Source organism: Equus przewalskii, chromosome 9, assembly GCF_037783145.1.
Source record: "Equus przewalskii isolate Varuska chromosome 9, EquPr2, whole genome shotgun sequence".
Classification (NCBI taxonomy): domain Eukaryota; kingdom Metazoa; phylum Chordata; class Mammalia; order Perissodactyla; family Equidae; genus Equus; species Equus przewalskii.
The window spans coordinates 79,673,236-79,689,064 of NC_091839.1; the positions used below are offsets into that span (position 1 = coordinate 79,673,236).

General features: G+C 41.4%; 1 long non-coding RNA gene across 1 annotated transcript in view; it reads left to right on the forward strand.

The window, feature by feature from the left end:
* The first annotated feature begins 4,040 nt into the window (after positions 1-4,040).
* Positions 4,041-15,829, forward strand: part of LOC139073427 (uncharacterized) — a 31,717-nt gene continuing 19,928 nt past the window's right edge. Inside the window, exon 1 of the long non-coding RNA XR_011522151.1 lies at positions 4,041-4,245. This is a non-coding gene — a long non-coding RNA (uncharacterized lncRNA). The remainder of the gene's footprint in view (positions 4,246-15,829) is intronic.

Here is a 15,829-nt window from a genome sequence, read left to right on the forward strand (position 1 = left end):
TTGTGCATAAAATCTAACTAGTGAAGTGCGGAAGCCTTTTTTTTTTTTTTTTCAAAGATTTTATTTTATTTTTTTTTCCCTTTTTCGTGCGGAAGCCTTTTTTTAAGGTAGAGAATAGGCATTCACGATGTGAATTAAGGGTTCCCTGACAGAAACTCAAGCAGCTGAAAGAACCGATAATTCTACACATTACTGAGAAAAAGAAGTTTCCTGAGTTGTGTCAATGCCCTTTAGCCAAAGGCCACCAAGAACATTTGTACTTAAGCAAGGTTGGTTTTACTGACTCATTGCAGCGAATAAGAAGACACAGCCTGGGGATCTGCAGCAAGTTGGGGTTGTATTGGGTGATTTTTGAAACGACCTATAAGCAAACTTAATTTCTATTTTCATGCATGCACTGTTTCTCTCTGACAAAGTGAGTCCAACCAAATTGTTACTTCAGAAATCTTGTGTTTCCAGGATGTTCCTTTGCGCCAAGTCTAAATTTAATGTTTGGAGGTTAGACAGAGATCATAAAATACTCACACAACAGTGTCACTATGTAAACAAGAGCAAAACCCTCTTTGAAAACGCGGTAAAGAGCTGCTCCTTGTTCCCGTGCCGGAAGATTCTCTAAGGATCCCTTGCATTGTGCTGGTCACACTTTTCTGAGCCAACGTTGCCATCTATTGGCAAAGTTACTTACCGAATGAAATTTTGGTTGATAAATGGCAAAGGCTTTGTTTTTGCTTCTGCTTTGGTTTGTTCTATGAATTTTATTCAAGTTGGCATGGAAGGAAAGGGTCAGAGTTTCACGATTCCGGGAAGTGACTAGACTAGAGTAAAAGTCTAGTCACTTTCACAGCTGTGCTATTTCCTACCTGTGTGACCTTAGTCAGCTGCTCAAGCTCTCTGGGTCTTTGCTTTCTCATCCATAAAATGAACATAGTGAGAACAGTGCCTAGTACATACTATGTCCTCAATGAATATTAGCTATTGTCATTATTTCCTTCTTAAGGCAAAACTGAATGAAAGATTCTCGATTATTTTCTAGGAACATTCCTCATTTCTAAGATACTTCCCATTTATTTGTTTGTTTTAATAATCCAACATTAGCAGAACATAATGGAAAGTTTATAATTTTACTGAGGTTTCTATTTTCATCTCTTGAAATTATTCAACGTCTTAAAATATCCTTAATTGAGAGTCATTACAGGTAACAACCTCTTTTTTCATAAATAGTAGCTTTATTTTGAATGTTCACTTTTTTCTATAAACCCAATTTATGATGGTGACAAAACTTGAAAAAAAGACCCATAAACAGGTAAAAATGAGTAACGCTTTTGGAAATGCAGCCTATACCCACCAAGAGCGACTTGTAGGATATGGCTATTTTTGCAGAAGACAGACAATTGAGCATCCCACGTGGTCTCATGGAAATTCACTGAGGGCTGCTGGGACTGCCCACTCTGCCTCCTTTCTCCTATCAGCCTTCTTGTCCCCTTTCTTCACTTCAAGATTTACTCTTTGGGCTCATGCCCTTTCCAATGTAAATTTGCCTCTCTTTTCTCAGCTCCTGCCAAATCGTCTCTTCATTGATTATCCTGATCGATATCAAAAAGCACAGGAGTGAGGCAGCTCCCTTCAGAGTCCTCCTCAGAAGGTCATGGGGAGGAGGGCTGGAGATGCTTCCATGTTAATATCTGTGACCCAGTCACTTGCATATTCTGTAAATCACAGTTATCACACAACGCCGTGTAAATAATAGCCCGTGTTCCTCCTTCCCCAGAGCCTTGGGGAACTGCTCCCAGACATTTCCGCCTCAGTCCTTTTAGGGTCCAATTCTCTGGCCATTTGACTGTACACTTTCTCCTTTTCTGAATCTCACTCTTGTCAAATCTGAATGGTCACTTTTTGGGTATCAAGACTTTTGCAAAGAACTCCTGCAACATGCCCAAAGCTGGCGCTGGGACCACCACATGCCCTTCTGCCCCACCCCAAGTGGCTCTCCCCTGTTCTCATCCTATCTTTGTAAAGGACACCGTCTTTCATCTCATTGCTCAGGTCCAAAATCTTAGAGCCATCTTTAATTTCTCTTTTTCTCTTGCATCTCAAACTCAATCCATAGAAACTCACCAGCTCTGTCTTCCAAACACATCCCTAACCTGTCCTTTTGTAACCTCCTTCATTGCTAATGCCTGGGTCAAGCCGCCATCTTCTCTCCCTGGATGACTGAAATGTCTTCGAGTTGATCTCTTAAAAATGTAAACTGTTCTAACTCTTCACTGGCCTCCCATCATATTTAGGATACAATACAAACTCTTTACCGTGGCCTCCAGGCCCTACAGAAATGGCCAGGGCTGCCCTCTCTCATTTCCTTCCAGACTCCTTCTCCCGCGCTGTGCCTGGGCCTCACCAGCCCTCCAGCTCTTCCTGAACACTCTTAGTCCACTCCCACTGCAGGCCCTTTGCACCTGCTGTTTTCGCCCCTGGAGGATGGAGTGCTCTTTCCCTAGATCTTGCAATGACTTGCTCCCTCACATCATTATACCCCTGCTTAAATGTGACTTCCACAGAAGGGTCTGCCCGAAACACGCTAATTACAGCATCTCCCCTTCCTCATCCTTGTCCCTTTCCTCTCCATCCCTGAGCCAGCTCTGCAGGTGGATTTGCAGCACAAATCACTCCCCTGTCCTGTGTACTTAGTTGTTATTGGAGCGTCTCCACCCTAAGACGTGCCAGGCAGGTCTTTTCTGTTGTTCCCTGCTATACCCCCAACGCCTACCATATAGGAGGAAGTTTGAAAAAGTTGTTGAATTCATGTGAGAATTATTGACAATAGATGAAACTTCAGGGTCTCCATTGACTATTTCTCAGACATGACATTTAATTATTAGAAGTAATAATTACCACTTGGAGAACTGAGCCAGCGACAGACACTGCACTAAACACTTAACACACGGGGTCGATTTAACCCTCTGAGTAACGCTCAGAGGATCCTGTGTGCTTTCTTCCACTGCCTGATGACCTTGCTTGTCTATTGATTTTGATAAGTTAGGAAAGTTGTTGATCAGTATTGATCAATGGCATAGATTTTCTCAGACATTGTGTAGACATGTTTCCCAAACACGCCCTTCCCCTTGAGTTAGATGCCCTAGTCTGAGCTGATCTCCCATTTGAGCTAGCTTCTTATGGACACGTCAGTAGTTTCCAGGGGCTACAGTAGGTGAGAATCAGACAACCACTTCACAACCTTACTGTCGGTGTCTGTTACCAGGAAAGCAAGACTCGGGGTGCGTTAGCCACATGAACGGCTTGTAGCAAGCTGGCACAATAACAGCTACCCAATCTGTTTTTAAAAGCTCAGTGACTACCTGGCATGAAAGGTTCACTGGCTGGGATGATATTCTGGCAGCAGGATTTAGCTGATGTAGTCAGACCAGGTGACTTTCTGAAGTGGTGTGCCCAGGTCTTCTTTGGAGCCCTGGAATAAGAGTTTTGAAAGGTACAGGCAGCTGTGCTCATCAGATTCTTATGTCTCAGTCCGTGCAAAGGCAGACGCTCCCATAGAATATTTCTAAGCAAATCACACAACTTGAGCCCCACTCATTTTAATAATACAAATTAATTCTAACAGCTGTTGTGCTGGTGAACAATCCTTACAGCGCAGACGCAAACAACGGAAGCCTATAGCAGTAGCCTCTGAAGGGAGGTCTCCTCATTAGAGGGTTTCAAATGCTTACCAACTACTTCTGAAGTGTGTATCCTTGATTAGGGAAAATGCACTTCAAATGTCAAGTGACCTATCCCTGAGTGTTCCTATCGATATCTCACACTGTCCACGCTGGGAAAGGACAGGGAAGGGAAATTACAAACCATGGAGCAGGGTTAATGGGAGGGCCAATTCCGAGGTGCTGCGAGTGTGTGGACGGGCTGGGCAGACGGCCAGTGCACTGCCACCAGACCTTTGTGGATAGTAAGCAGCAGGATGCAGCCGTCACAGTCGTCTCTGAAGTAGAGGCTTTCCTGCAATCCACGATCGGGTGGAGCCATCTTTATTTTTCTTCCCGCTGGGCCAGTGGCGGAGCTGGAAGCTCACTTGGGCTTTCCCCTACGCCTCTTGGCCTCCATGTGGGAGCTCTCTGAAGCAGGCATCCACTTGTCTTGGAGAGTTGTTTTGGGGGTTGTGGAAATAAGTGAAGATCAACCAAGTGAGAAAAGCAAAGGCTACTTATTCAGAGCTGCGTGGGAGTCAGCCACCATCACGTGAGTTTGGGCAGAGACTCAAGGCAGGTAGAGGAGTGGAAAGCTTTATAATAGAAAAAAGGGAAGGCTTCAGGGGTGCTGACTGGAGGCTGTAGGAGTGGGGAAGCTACAGTTGGGTTAAATAGGAGTGAGGCATCCTATGCGATTGGTTGGGGTACATATTTGGCTTTCTCTGGTTGGTTCTGAGTTGGAAATGGGGACAGAAATTAGGGAAGTGGTCAATTATTATTCAAATCCTGGCCATTTGGGGCCAATTGTCAGGGAAGCGATTGTTTAGCTCCTGGATTGTTACCAGCTAAAGCAGGCTGACTTCCAGCAGGCTGGCTTCCTGGGCCGGACGGACACTGTAGACAAGGGGATTGGTTTTCTGGGCAGCTTGCTGAGGTTGTGGTTCAGAGCTCTATTTCTGAACGTGGTCTGGCCATTGTCCACTCATATATTCAGTCTCTTGGGGAATGGGGGAGTGGGTTGGCGTGATTCCCAGTGCCAAGTCCTTTCACGACCTAGGCTGTACCTCAGCCTGTCCAGAGAGGCTGGGAGCTGTGGGCGCCCTCATGGCACTGCTAGGAAAAGCAGCTCCGATCTCTACTTGTCCTCTCACACAGCGACACCTATTTTGATTTGTGGCTTCTCTTCACTAAATGCTTCATCAGTATAAGCCCATCTGATTTCTGTCTTGTAGGAATTGTTCCAAGTTCCTGTTCCTTTGATGGTCCCCTTCTTCATTTATCATATTCTGTTATCTTTTCTGTTGTTTTGGTGGCATTGTTGTAGGTAGAGGAGCTAAATGCGTTCATTGCAGGGTAATCTGTAGTGTTTTTTTATATCAGAATAGGAAGAAGAAACATTACTTTTCCACCTCTATTGCCACTTTTTGGAGAAAAGTCAAGGCTCTGATTTCCAGGGGATGTGTTCTTCTGCACGGCCCTCCAGCTCTCAAACACAACCACAAACACAAAACTGCTCTTAAGCTTCTTCATTTTCTAGGAACTTTGCTGAAGAAAACCCTACCCTCTTCTGTTTGAAAGATTAAGACCATCAAAAAATTCAGTTGGAGCTGCCATAGACTTGGGCACAGGGAGTGGGAGACGGAAAAATAATAATTACAAAAAAATTAAGTTATTCTGTATATTTTATGCAAATCAAGTCAATTAACATAAAATCTAAATTTTATTTGCAATAATGAGGGAGTCAAAGTCACTAGAATATAATAATTTATTATAAAATTATTGTACATATTCCCTTTCATAGAAATAAGATTCTTTTTGATAGTCTCAACATTAACTAGCTCCAATATCTTTTCCTACAGAAATGGCTACTTGATTAGACATTCATGTGACATTGTAGACATTATGTCATTTTTGATAAATTTTGAGGGGCCGCATTCTCCACCGCTGACCAATTTTGGCAAAGTTACGTACATTCTGTAATATTAAAAAAAGGTTTTCAGAAATGAGTCCAGGAAATTATTCCTCAAAATTGTGCTGTATTACAATGGGACTTAAAATAGATTTTAGGAAAAAGCTAACATGTTGCTGCCCGTCAATATCACATTCCTTACCATGGCCAGCATTCCATCTCAGTTGGAAATGTTTACATAGTTACAATAATTCTGCACATTACTTTGGTCATCTAGCATTGAAAAGGCCATGATGTTCTTTTGATACAGTGACCCTTTCTTTTAAAAATAGTGCTATTTCCAATATTGGAAAAGAATTGATTTTGAAATTTAGTTTTGGCTCATGCGTGAGACAGATCTTGTGATTTTATAGGTGAGATAAATCTTCTTAATAATTCTAGTGTTTTCTATGTAAACAAGGTGGCATTAATATCAATACACTGTCATTTATTTAGCATCAGTTATACATTTTTCATAAACACAATTTCTTTTTCTTCAAAACTTTCTTGGTGTCTTTTATGATTTCAAAGTCTTTATGGGCACTGAATTTTGTTTCCTGACTTCTTTTGCTTATAAAATTAATTTCACTTAAAATATCATGTCAAATTAACATGGATAAAATAAATTTAATAACATTTGCTTTTTCAAATGTATACTTTTGCTTGTATTCTAGAATGTATTAATGCCTCAATAATTTCTCAAAGATCGTCACATACTGCCCCTGAGTTTTTGTGTTGACTTTCCAACTGCGCTTTAGATAAAGTTTTGAAATGTTTGTACGTCTACATCTGGGGCAGTTGGCCGTGCTCTAGCAATCAGTCAGGTTGCTGTCCACAAGCATCAAGACTGATGAGTTATACCTATTTTCATTGTTGGGGTCCAGTTCAGTTACCGTAGCTGGTTGAATAACAGCATATACCTGTGTGATCAGCACCCCATAAAAGCCTCAGAGCCTGAGACTTGAACAGGCTTTCCAGGCATAGACACTCCACACACGTCGCTGTGGTTCTCTGCCACAGAGAAAGCACATCCTGTGTGGCTTCAGATGGGGAAAGATTTAGAAGCCCTTCCTGGCCTATCTGTATTCCATCCATATATCTTTTTCCTGCTGTGTTTGCTCTTATTCATTGCCATATAAACCTTAACCATAAGCATAAGCGGCTATTGAGTCTTGTGAGTCTTTCTAGTGATTTCCCAGACTTGAAGCAATTACATTCATGTGCCTCGTAATGACCTTTTGGTCAGAGGGACTGCATATGTGATGGTGGTCCCATAAGATTAGTACCATAGAGCCTAGGTGTGTAGTAGGTTATGCCATCTAAGTTTGTGTAAGGACACTCTATGATGTTTGCACAATGACAAAATTGCCTAACTACGCATTTCTCAGAATGTGTCCCCGTTGTTCAGTGACACAAGATTGTATAGAAATATCAAAACAACATATTACTAGCCCTATTATCTATTAGACAAAATTCCCCAAATATTCAAATATAGAAATTTTTTCAATTTGGGGATCCACAAATCCAAGCATAATTACCTGAATTATATGGCTTCCTTATGTCAGCAGTTTTATCTGAAATAATTAAGCAATATTTAAAATGTATTATCTTATTCAAAATTATTTTATTCATCACATCTACTGTAACTTTGATCACTTGGTTTTGTATTTCATCCTCTAAATGACGTGTAGTAATATTTTGTGTTAATGTTTATTTTCTGTTTAAATGTTCTGCTATAATGTTAGCAGATTTGGCTATGGTTTCTGCCAAAGGAATAGAATCCCCAATATCACACTCAAAAAGTTTCTTGGATGATCCTCTTGTGTTGGACACTGTTTTGCCAAAATCTAAGTCATATGTACATACATTCAACAAGAGCCAATATTGTTCCCCATAGAGTCTCTTCAGCCTTCATGTTTTTTTCAAATCAGATTTTAATTTCAAATGCATACTCTTTTTGAAGTCTTATGAAAACTAATTATTGAATTAGTGTTCTATTACTGCGTTACAAATTACCACAAACTGAGTGGCTTAAAATGACACCCATTTATTAGCTCACAGGTCTGTAGGTCGGAGGTCCAGGCACAGCACAACTGGGTTCTCTGCTCAGGCTCTCCCAAGGTTGAAACGAAGGTACTGAGCAGCCGCTTCCTCACCTGGAGTTCAGGGTCCTCTTCCAGCTCCCTCCCTCCTTGAATTCAGTTGTCAGAATTCTGTAATTCCAGAATTCTGCTTCTTATAGTTGTAGGATTGAGGTCCCTATTCTTTTGCCGGTTCTCAGACAGGGCCATGCTTAGCTCCTAGAGGCCACTCTCAGTCCCTCGCTACATGGTCCCCTCTGTCTTCAAAGCCAGCAACAGAGCTCTTCCTATGTCAAATGCCTCTCACACTTTAAATCTCCACTTTCAGGAAGAGCCTTGTCCCTTTTAAGGGCTCACCTGATTAGATCAGGCCAACCAACTCTTCTATCATATTCGCAATTCATGCTCATACTCAAAGTGAGGAGATTACACAGGATATGTATACTAATTGGCAGCGACCTTGGGGACCATTTAGAATTCTGCCTTTGACAAAGTCATTTTACTTTCCTTATGATTGCTAAGACTATATGATAAATTTTGATTATCTTTTTATACATTTTCATTCTTCAGTAAATTTTTTCCATCCTCAGGGAACTTTCAATTTAGCAAAATACAAAATCATTTGAGGTAAAATAAAGAAACCAAGACCTAGCAGTTTTTTAGCCACTTAAAGAATTTATGTGTAATAGGTTTCTAAAACATCTTGTATGTAATTTGGAAAGATAAATTTTCTTAATTGATAGGGCTAGTTTGCTATAATAACATCCTATTGTTTATTATTCAAATTACAAGGTCGTATGCCTGGATCAGGGGAAAGCATATTGAGTTAAGTGGATTCTTCAGGTTTTGCCTCTTCAAGTTTTTAAAAATTCATTTCCAGTTGACATGAAAGTAAAGGTAAATTTACATTCTGTTCTTCAGTCACATGGTGTGCTCCATTCTGATGAAACTAGTAGTTTCAGGGTCTTTTCAATTTTTGCTAGTCTCAAAAGATGGCCCCTAATGAATCTCATCTCTCAGGCTCCACTCTTGTATGGATTCCAGAATGAATTTGAGCTGATTCTAAGTCTCAGCTTAATCAATAGAGGTGTCAGAAGTGATGCTAGGTCAGTGTCAAGACTAAGCCTTAAAAAAACCTGAAACTTTCTGCCTTTGTTGGAAACCAACTAGCATGTAAGAAGACTGAATTATTCTGCAAGAGAGACACCACATGTGGAGGCTCTGGAGGATGGGATGCCACTTGGAGAGAGAGACCATGTGGAAGAGCACCAATGCGCATGACTGAAGAAGCCATCTTGGATGGTCCAGCTCAGCTGAGCCTTCAGAGGGCTCCAGCCCCAGCAACCATCTGGCATGAAGGACTCCAAGTAAGACTGGCAGAAGAACTCTCAGTTGAGCCTAGTCAAACTACAGAATTATAAAAGACAATGTTAAATTGTATTCAGCCACTAAGTATTTGAGATGGTTTATTACATAACGACAGATATGCAGAACAAAATTAGCGCCTGGAGGCTGAGTTTGCCATAAAGAAATTCTAAAACATATGGCATTGGTTTGGGGACTGAACAATTTAGCAGAATTTAGCAGACACTTGTAGGAGCTTTAGAAGATTAACAAAGGCTGGACATGCAATGAGGAAATTGCTACTGGAGGCAAGAAAAGAGGGGCACAAGTTATGTACAGGCAGAAGAAATTAGCAAAACTGTCCTTTGCAATAATGTGGATTATAGAAGGGGTACCTGATCAACTTGTGGATCTGGCTAAAGAAAATATTGAAAGTGCCAACTGGTATCTTTTGGCTACCTGTGATAAACTACAGGAGCAGTGAGCTGAGCTAAAGAAGATATGTTCAGTTTTCAAAAAGAATTCAGAGGAAATATTTTCATCCCAGGACTTGCAATTTTGGAAAGCAAACTGTTACTCATTCTCAGGTTATTTAGACAGGAAAAGATTTGTAGTAAGACTTATCCTCAGGGGAAAAAAATCAAATTCATGCAGCATCCTGTAAACCATGTTCTAAGGATAGAAAATAAACATCAGATCAAGGATGTAGCCATAAGACCCTCTCAGTTGTTAAGACCTTCAATTAGACGATAGGGCTTCTAAGATTCTGAAGGATGTTTGTCATATAGAAGCTTGACTCTCAGCCCAAAGAGGAGAGGGACCCATATCAAAGAGATTTGTGGATGTGGCTTTTGCTAAAAGAATAGATTTTAATTTGATGCACAGGAAGCCCACAAAGATTTTAAACTCTACTGGAAGCCCACAAAGTTTTATACAAGTTTAGAATATAGGTACTAGAGACAGTTCAGAATAAAAAGAGGCCTCTGGGCCCCAACTATACAAAGCAGGTCAAGGGAGCTACTCGGTTGCAAACGCCAGCCATTTCTTAAGAAAAAGGACAGATGAATCAAAGGGCAGACTCAAGATTCAAGGAAAACTACTCACAGGGAGCAGAACTGGGCCCTAATCAAAAACTATTTCCTGCCCCTAGAGTTGGGAAGTGGTAACACGTGCCTATCCGCGTTTCAGAATTGCTATGGCTCCATCCCTCCTAGGTATGTCTATTGCAATTGTCCTATCCCTTCTTCACTATTGTATGTTGTGCATTTAGTTTACAGGACTTTGTACCCAAGAAACCTCATCTGAGCAGCTACATCTAAAGGAACACACTTGAAGAGACCTTTGATTCAGATAATGAGATCCTAGAATTCAAGCTGATACCACAATGGGGAGGAACTGTGGGGAGAGGGAATGAATACATTTCTACGTGGGAGATACATGAATGTTGTAGAGAAGGCAGGCTGTGGTAGATTGTCTCCAAAGATGACCACCATCAGTTTGTTCCCTCCCCACAGATGCATTCCACCTCTATTCCTCTCCCACCTCATCAAGACATAGAGTGTTTTTCCACATTCCTTGAATCTAGGCAGGCCTATGGGTACTTAGACCGTATTTGTGGCACCAGAGACATTCTGGGACTCCCAAGCCCAAGCCTTAAGAATACAGGCAAATTCTGCTTCCTTCTTCTTGGAACATTCCCTTGAAATTTGGCTACTATGTAGAGATGAAGCTCAAGACACCATGTAGAAAGGTCCATGTGGAGAATATTGCAGACCTTTAGCTGACAGCCCCAGCTGAGTTCCCAGCCAACAGCTAGCACCACGGGCCAGTCATGCGAGTGAGACCCTTTCAGGCATTTCGGCTCAAAGCTATCCAACTGCAATCCCAGGAGAGACCCGGAACAAGACAAATAAGAGAATCACCCAGTCAACCCACAGAATTGTGAGAAGTAATAATTTTCTGTATTAAGCCACTAAGTTTTGGAATAGTTGTGTTAAGCAGCAAATTGTTTCAATTATTTATTGCTACATAACACTCTATTTCAAAATTTAATGACAAAATAAAAACAATATATCATTTCTCACCACTAATCTGTGATAACTGGATAATTCTGCTTCACGTGGTGTCAGCTGAAAAGCTGGGATGAGAGGAAGGTCCCAAAGTGTCTCATTCACATGACTGGCCATTGGTGGATGTCACTGGTTGGGAGTTTAGCTGCGGATGGCAGCTGGGGGCCTCCATTCTTCTCTTGTAACCCTCTCCACCCAGCTTCTTAAGCTTCCATACAACACGGTGTCTAGGTTCCAAGGAGAAGCATTCCAAGAGGACAAAGCAGAAGCTGCAGAGCACTTAAGACCTAGTCTTGGAATTCACATAGTGTCACTTCTAATGCATTCCATCAGTCAAAACATGTCATAGGCCCAGCCCAGAGTCAGTATAAGAGGGAGACTAGACAAGAGAGTGAACTCCAAGAGATGTTGTGTGTTGGAGGCCATCTTTGGAGACTGACACTGTTTGAATTTATATTTTTTTTCCAAAATTTGATTAAGTAGTAAAAAAGATTTTGTACATATTCTTCTCTAATGGTTTTCTATTTTGCTTTTCTAATCTTCTATATATAACAACCTATGCATATATACATTTAAACATTTTTTCCTTTCTGATGTTGGAGGATAATTAATATAAAAGCTTAGTATTTTAGTTTAGATTTTGTGATACTTTTTGAATTTTTTTATTGTAGTAAAAAAACATGTAAAATTTACCATCTTAACCGTTTTTAAGTATACAGTTCAGTGGTGTCAAGTGTATTCACATAGTTGTGCAACAGATCTCCAGAAAGTTTTCTTCTTGCCAAACTCAAACTCTATACCCATTGAACAACTCTCCATTTCAGTCTCCCAATATTTTTTCAATTTTAAATAATGTTAAGTAATTTTAACAGAAGTTAATTTTTATATTATGAAATTTCCATAGTAACAAAAAACAGTGCCTACAATGTAATTAACATGTTGTTATATTATAATCTTAATTTATGTATTTAATTCTCATTTTGTTGGTTATTAATGGTTGTTACATCATAATTCACATCACTTACAGCGGAAATTCTTGTAGATTTAAGCTGAGAACTCAGCAATGCAGTTCTGGTGTAGTAAACAAGTAGCAGACTGAATTGTGTTGTGACATGTCAAATTTAGCTTATGCCTCAGCAAAATAAGAAATTATTTTAAGAAGAGACTCACCAGTGTATCAGTTGGAAAAGCATCTTACTTAGATACACAGGTTGTTTCAATGTTGTTTCATCAACAAGGTCTTTCAGTGATCAAATTTGCTTGTCCTCTGAAATCGGTTCCCAAGTTGTGTTACTTATTCATCTGCATTCTCAGCCGCGCCTATCTCCTCCTTGGGACTCACTGTCAACTTTATTCTACTCCATCAGTCTACTATCTGGCCTCTCCTTGAAACTTCTTTGGGCTTCAAAATCCACCCTACACATTGTTGCCAAATTAATTTCCCTAAAGCCAAGTTCTGATCTTGTCAACCACAACTGAAAAATACTTAACACATTTCCATGGCTTAGAACAGGTGTTCTCAATTGTTATTGAATGTTAGAACCAATTGGAGAACTTTAACAAATTCTGATGCCCCAGCCATACTCCAGTCTAATTAAATCATAATCTTGGGCAGCGGGGGAGTGGGGTGGGAATGAGACCCAGGCGTCAGCTGTCTTTAACACTCTCCAGACGACTCCAATGCACGGTCAAGGTTTGAGAGGTAAGGCCAGAGGAGTGGTTAATTGGCGGTAACATTAGCCCATCTGTGAAGCTTTGAACAACTCCAGATGCCTGCTTCCTGTCTTTCCTCTTGCCCCTGCCAGGAGATAATGAAACTTGAGGATGAGCCTGGGCATTTTATCTTTTTAAAAAGACCACACAGAACTCTGTTGCTTCTTATTGAGACCCACTAGCCGAGATTTATTAAAGATAATCTAAGCAGATAAAATTTTTTAAAATATTTCTTGATAATGGTGATATAATTAGGTGGAAGCCAGGAATAAAAACCCCTTGCTCCATCCTATAAATGAGAAATGACAAACATTACAGTTAGCATTGATGCCTTTACTTTCAGAAATCAAGAGGTAAATTCAAATCTGAATTAGTCTTTCTAGATTTCAGTCACATATCACTTAAAGACAGGGACACATTCCGAGAAATGAACTTTTAGGCAGTTTCGTCATTGTGTAAACATCGTAGGTGGCCTTACACGAACCTAGATGGTACAGCCTATGACACCCCTAGGCTCTATGGTACCAATCTCATGGGACCACCGTCCTATATGCTGTCCGTCATTGAAGAAATTGCTTGAGCTTTGGAATCAGAGTTGAGTAGAACTCCTACTTCTATGCCTGTAAACAAGTTCTTTAATCTCCTTAAGACTAATTTTCTTGATTTGCGAAATGAGACTAATCATATCTACCTTGTGTTTAGGTTGTGATGATTAAATGAGACACGAACATATGTAAAACGTGTGGTATGGTAGAAACTCAATTATCATGGTTATTGTTTTATAAAGAAAGTGTTCATATTCAAAGATGACACATCTGGTCATTTTAGGTGCTGTGAATTATGTGATGAGCATGAAATTGCTAAGACCTAAAACTATGGAAGGCTTAAAGTGTAGAATAAATGAGATAAAGTAACACAACTAAAGTCTTACGGGAAAATGAATTAATGCAACACGAAACGGTAGGGTTTAGAGTTCCACCAAACAGGACCGCCCTTAGGGCAAAGAACTAAAGATGTCTTAACACATCAGTCACGGGCTTTGCACAATCCCTACACCGGAATCAGTGCCCCTATACCAAGAACCAGTGAAGCAGCTGTCTACTATCCAGCCAGTCATCTCTAAAATGCTTGGCTCCAGAGCTCTGCCCGGGCAGGAGCGTTCTACAATAGAAGTGACACCCTCAGCCAGTTAAAGCCCCTTCTTTGAGGTGCCAGAATGGGAACCATTCAGAAGTGGACACAGTAATTGACACAGAAGAGAAGCACACAAAGAGCTGCTGTAAGCAGAAACCAAGAGGGGTGGCCTCGATGAATAAACAAGATGCGTGCTGTAGCAGGAACACAGGGTGGGTCATTGACCCCCGGAGCAGGAGAAGCACCCAGAGGAGGCACTGCTGAAGTGAAACCCTGAGGCAGGCAGCAATGACACCGCTTCTGAGGAGACACCGCCTGGAGCTGCAATGGCTCCAAGGAGGCCGGCAGACCATGAGGGTTCTGTCCTGTGCTCAAGGATGGCCTCCTCCTTCGGGAGACTGCTCTGTGCAGCTGCTCACAGGGCTTCCTATCTCCCTCCTTCTCAATGTGTCCTCACACCACCCCCCTCGAACTGAGACACCGTGAATGTGCCTCTGTCTCTTGCAAATTGCAAGAGTATAATTACCTCCTCTCCTGATTGCACCATGAGAACCTTGGCTCCACTGATTCAGGGAAGCCCCCTCCTCTCACCCACAGCAGGCTGACCCCGCCTCACCCAACAGCAGCTCCAGAAAACCCTGTCTGCTCCCACTGGCTCCTGTTGTCTCTGCTTTCCCTTAGCTGTGTCTCTTTATTCGAGAAACACTAGAGTTTTCAAACCCTCTGACACTCATTATCTCATTGATTCTCATGATTGTTTTCTGATTGGTTTTTTTTGAGGCAGCAGAGCCGTGAACAGACTGCCCGCCTATGGTCGCGGTGGATCTGGAGATATGCACGAGCTCAGGCGGCTAGTAGGAGATTTCCCTAGTTCAGGATGCTGTTTACTACAGCCAGCTGTCCAAGACAGAGGAAAGCAGTAAGAGGAACATGGAGCCAAACTGGATTGAAGGAGAGACGAGCCAGGGCAGGACGGGCTGTGCAGACTGCAGAATTCCGCTCCTGATCACGACAAGCCTGCATCCCGATCGTGCGCTGGTCTGAGGACCCCACAGTCTAGCCAGCCAGCCTGTGTCCCACCTCCTTTCACTCGCAAAATCGTCCATCTCTGAACAATAAGTTACGTGGTCCCCTCTATTGTGACCCTGAGTTAATAAACTGAGGAAAGATAAAAATGCAATTTTCTTTACAACTAGGACAGAAAAGCATTTTTAGAAGAAGTGTCTTTTGGAAAATTGTCAATGACCTGAGTTTCAAAATCAAAAGGTTTGGCCCTTTTTTAAGCAGACTATTGAATCAATCAGAGGAACGACATTCCTTGAGCATTTCAGTCCAGGTTTCAGCAGACTGAGGAAACATGTCCTTTGCATTCATGGTCTGAGAGTCAAGATTCTGTTCTGAATCTGTCTTGCATTTGAGATTGGAACTACACACAGCTGCTGCTTGTTATTTGAAAATTATTTAATTGCAATGTCTTGAGCTCATTCTGTATTCAGAAGGACAATTTTTCAATAGGTGGAGACAAAAGTACTCAAAAGTGTAATTTTATAATAGCCTAAGTTATATATGAAGAAGAGACTGCTATTTCCTGACCATAGGAGCGGAGGTTGGTTATGGGCACACATACTCATTTGTTCATTTTTACAGAGATACATGTTTTCTTTGTGTGTGTCATAAACTAGAAATCCAATAGAATCACTTTTTTTTTTCTGAGGAAGACTGGCCCTGAGCTAACATCCCTGCCCATCTTCCTCTATTTTATATGTTGGATGCCTACCACAGCATGGCTTGCGCCCGGGATCTGAACCGGCAAACTCTGGGCCACCGAATCGGAATGTGCCCACT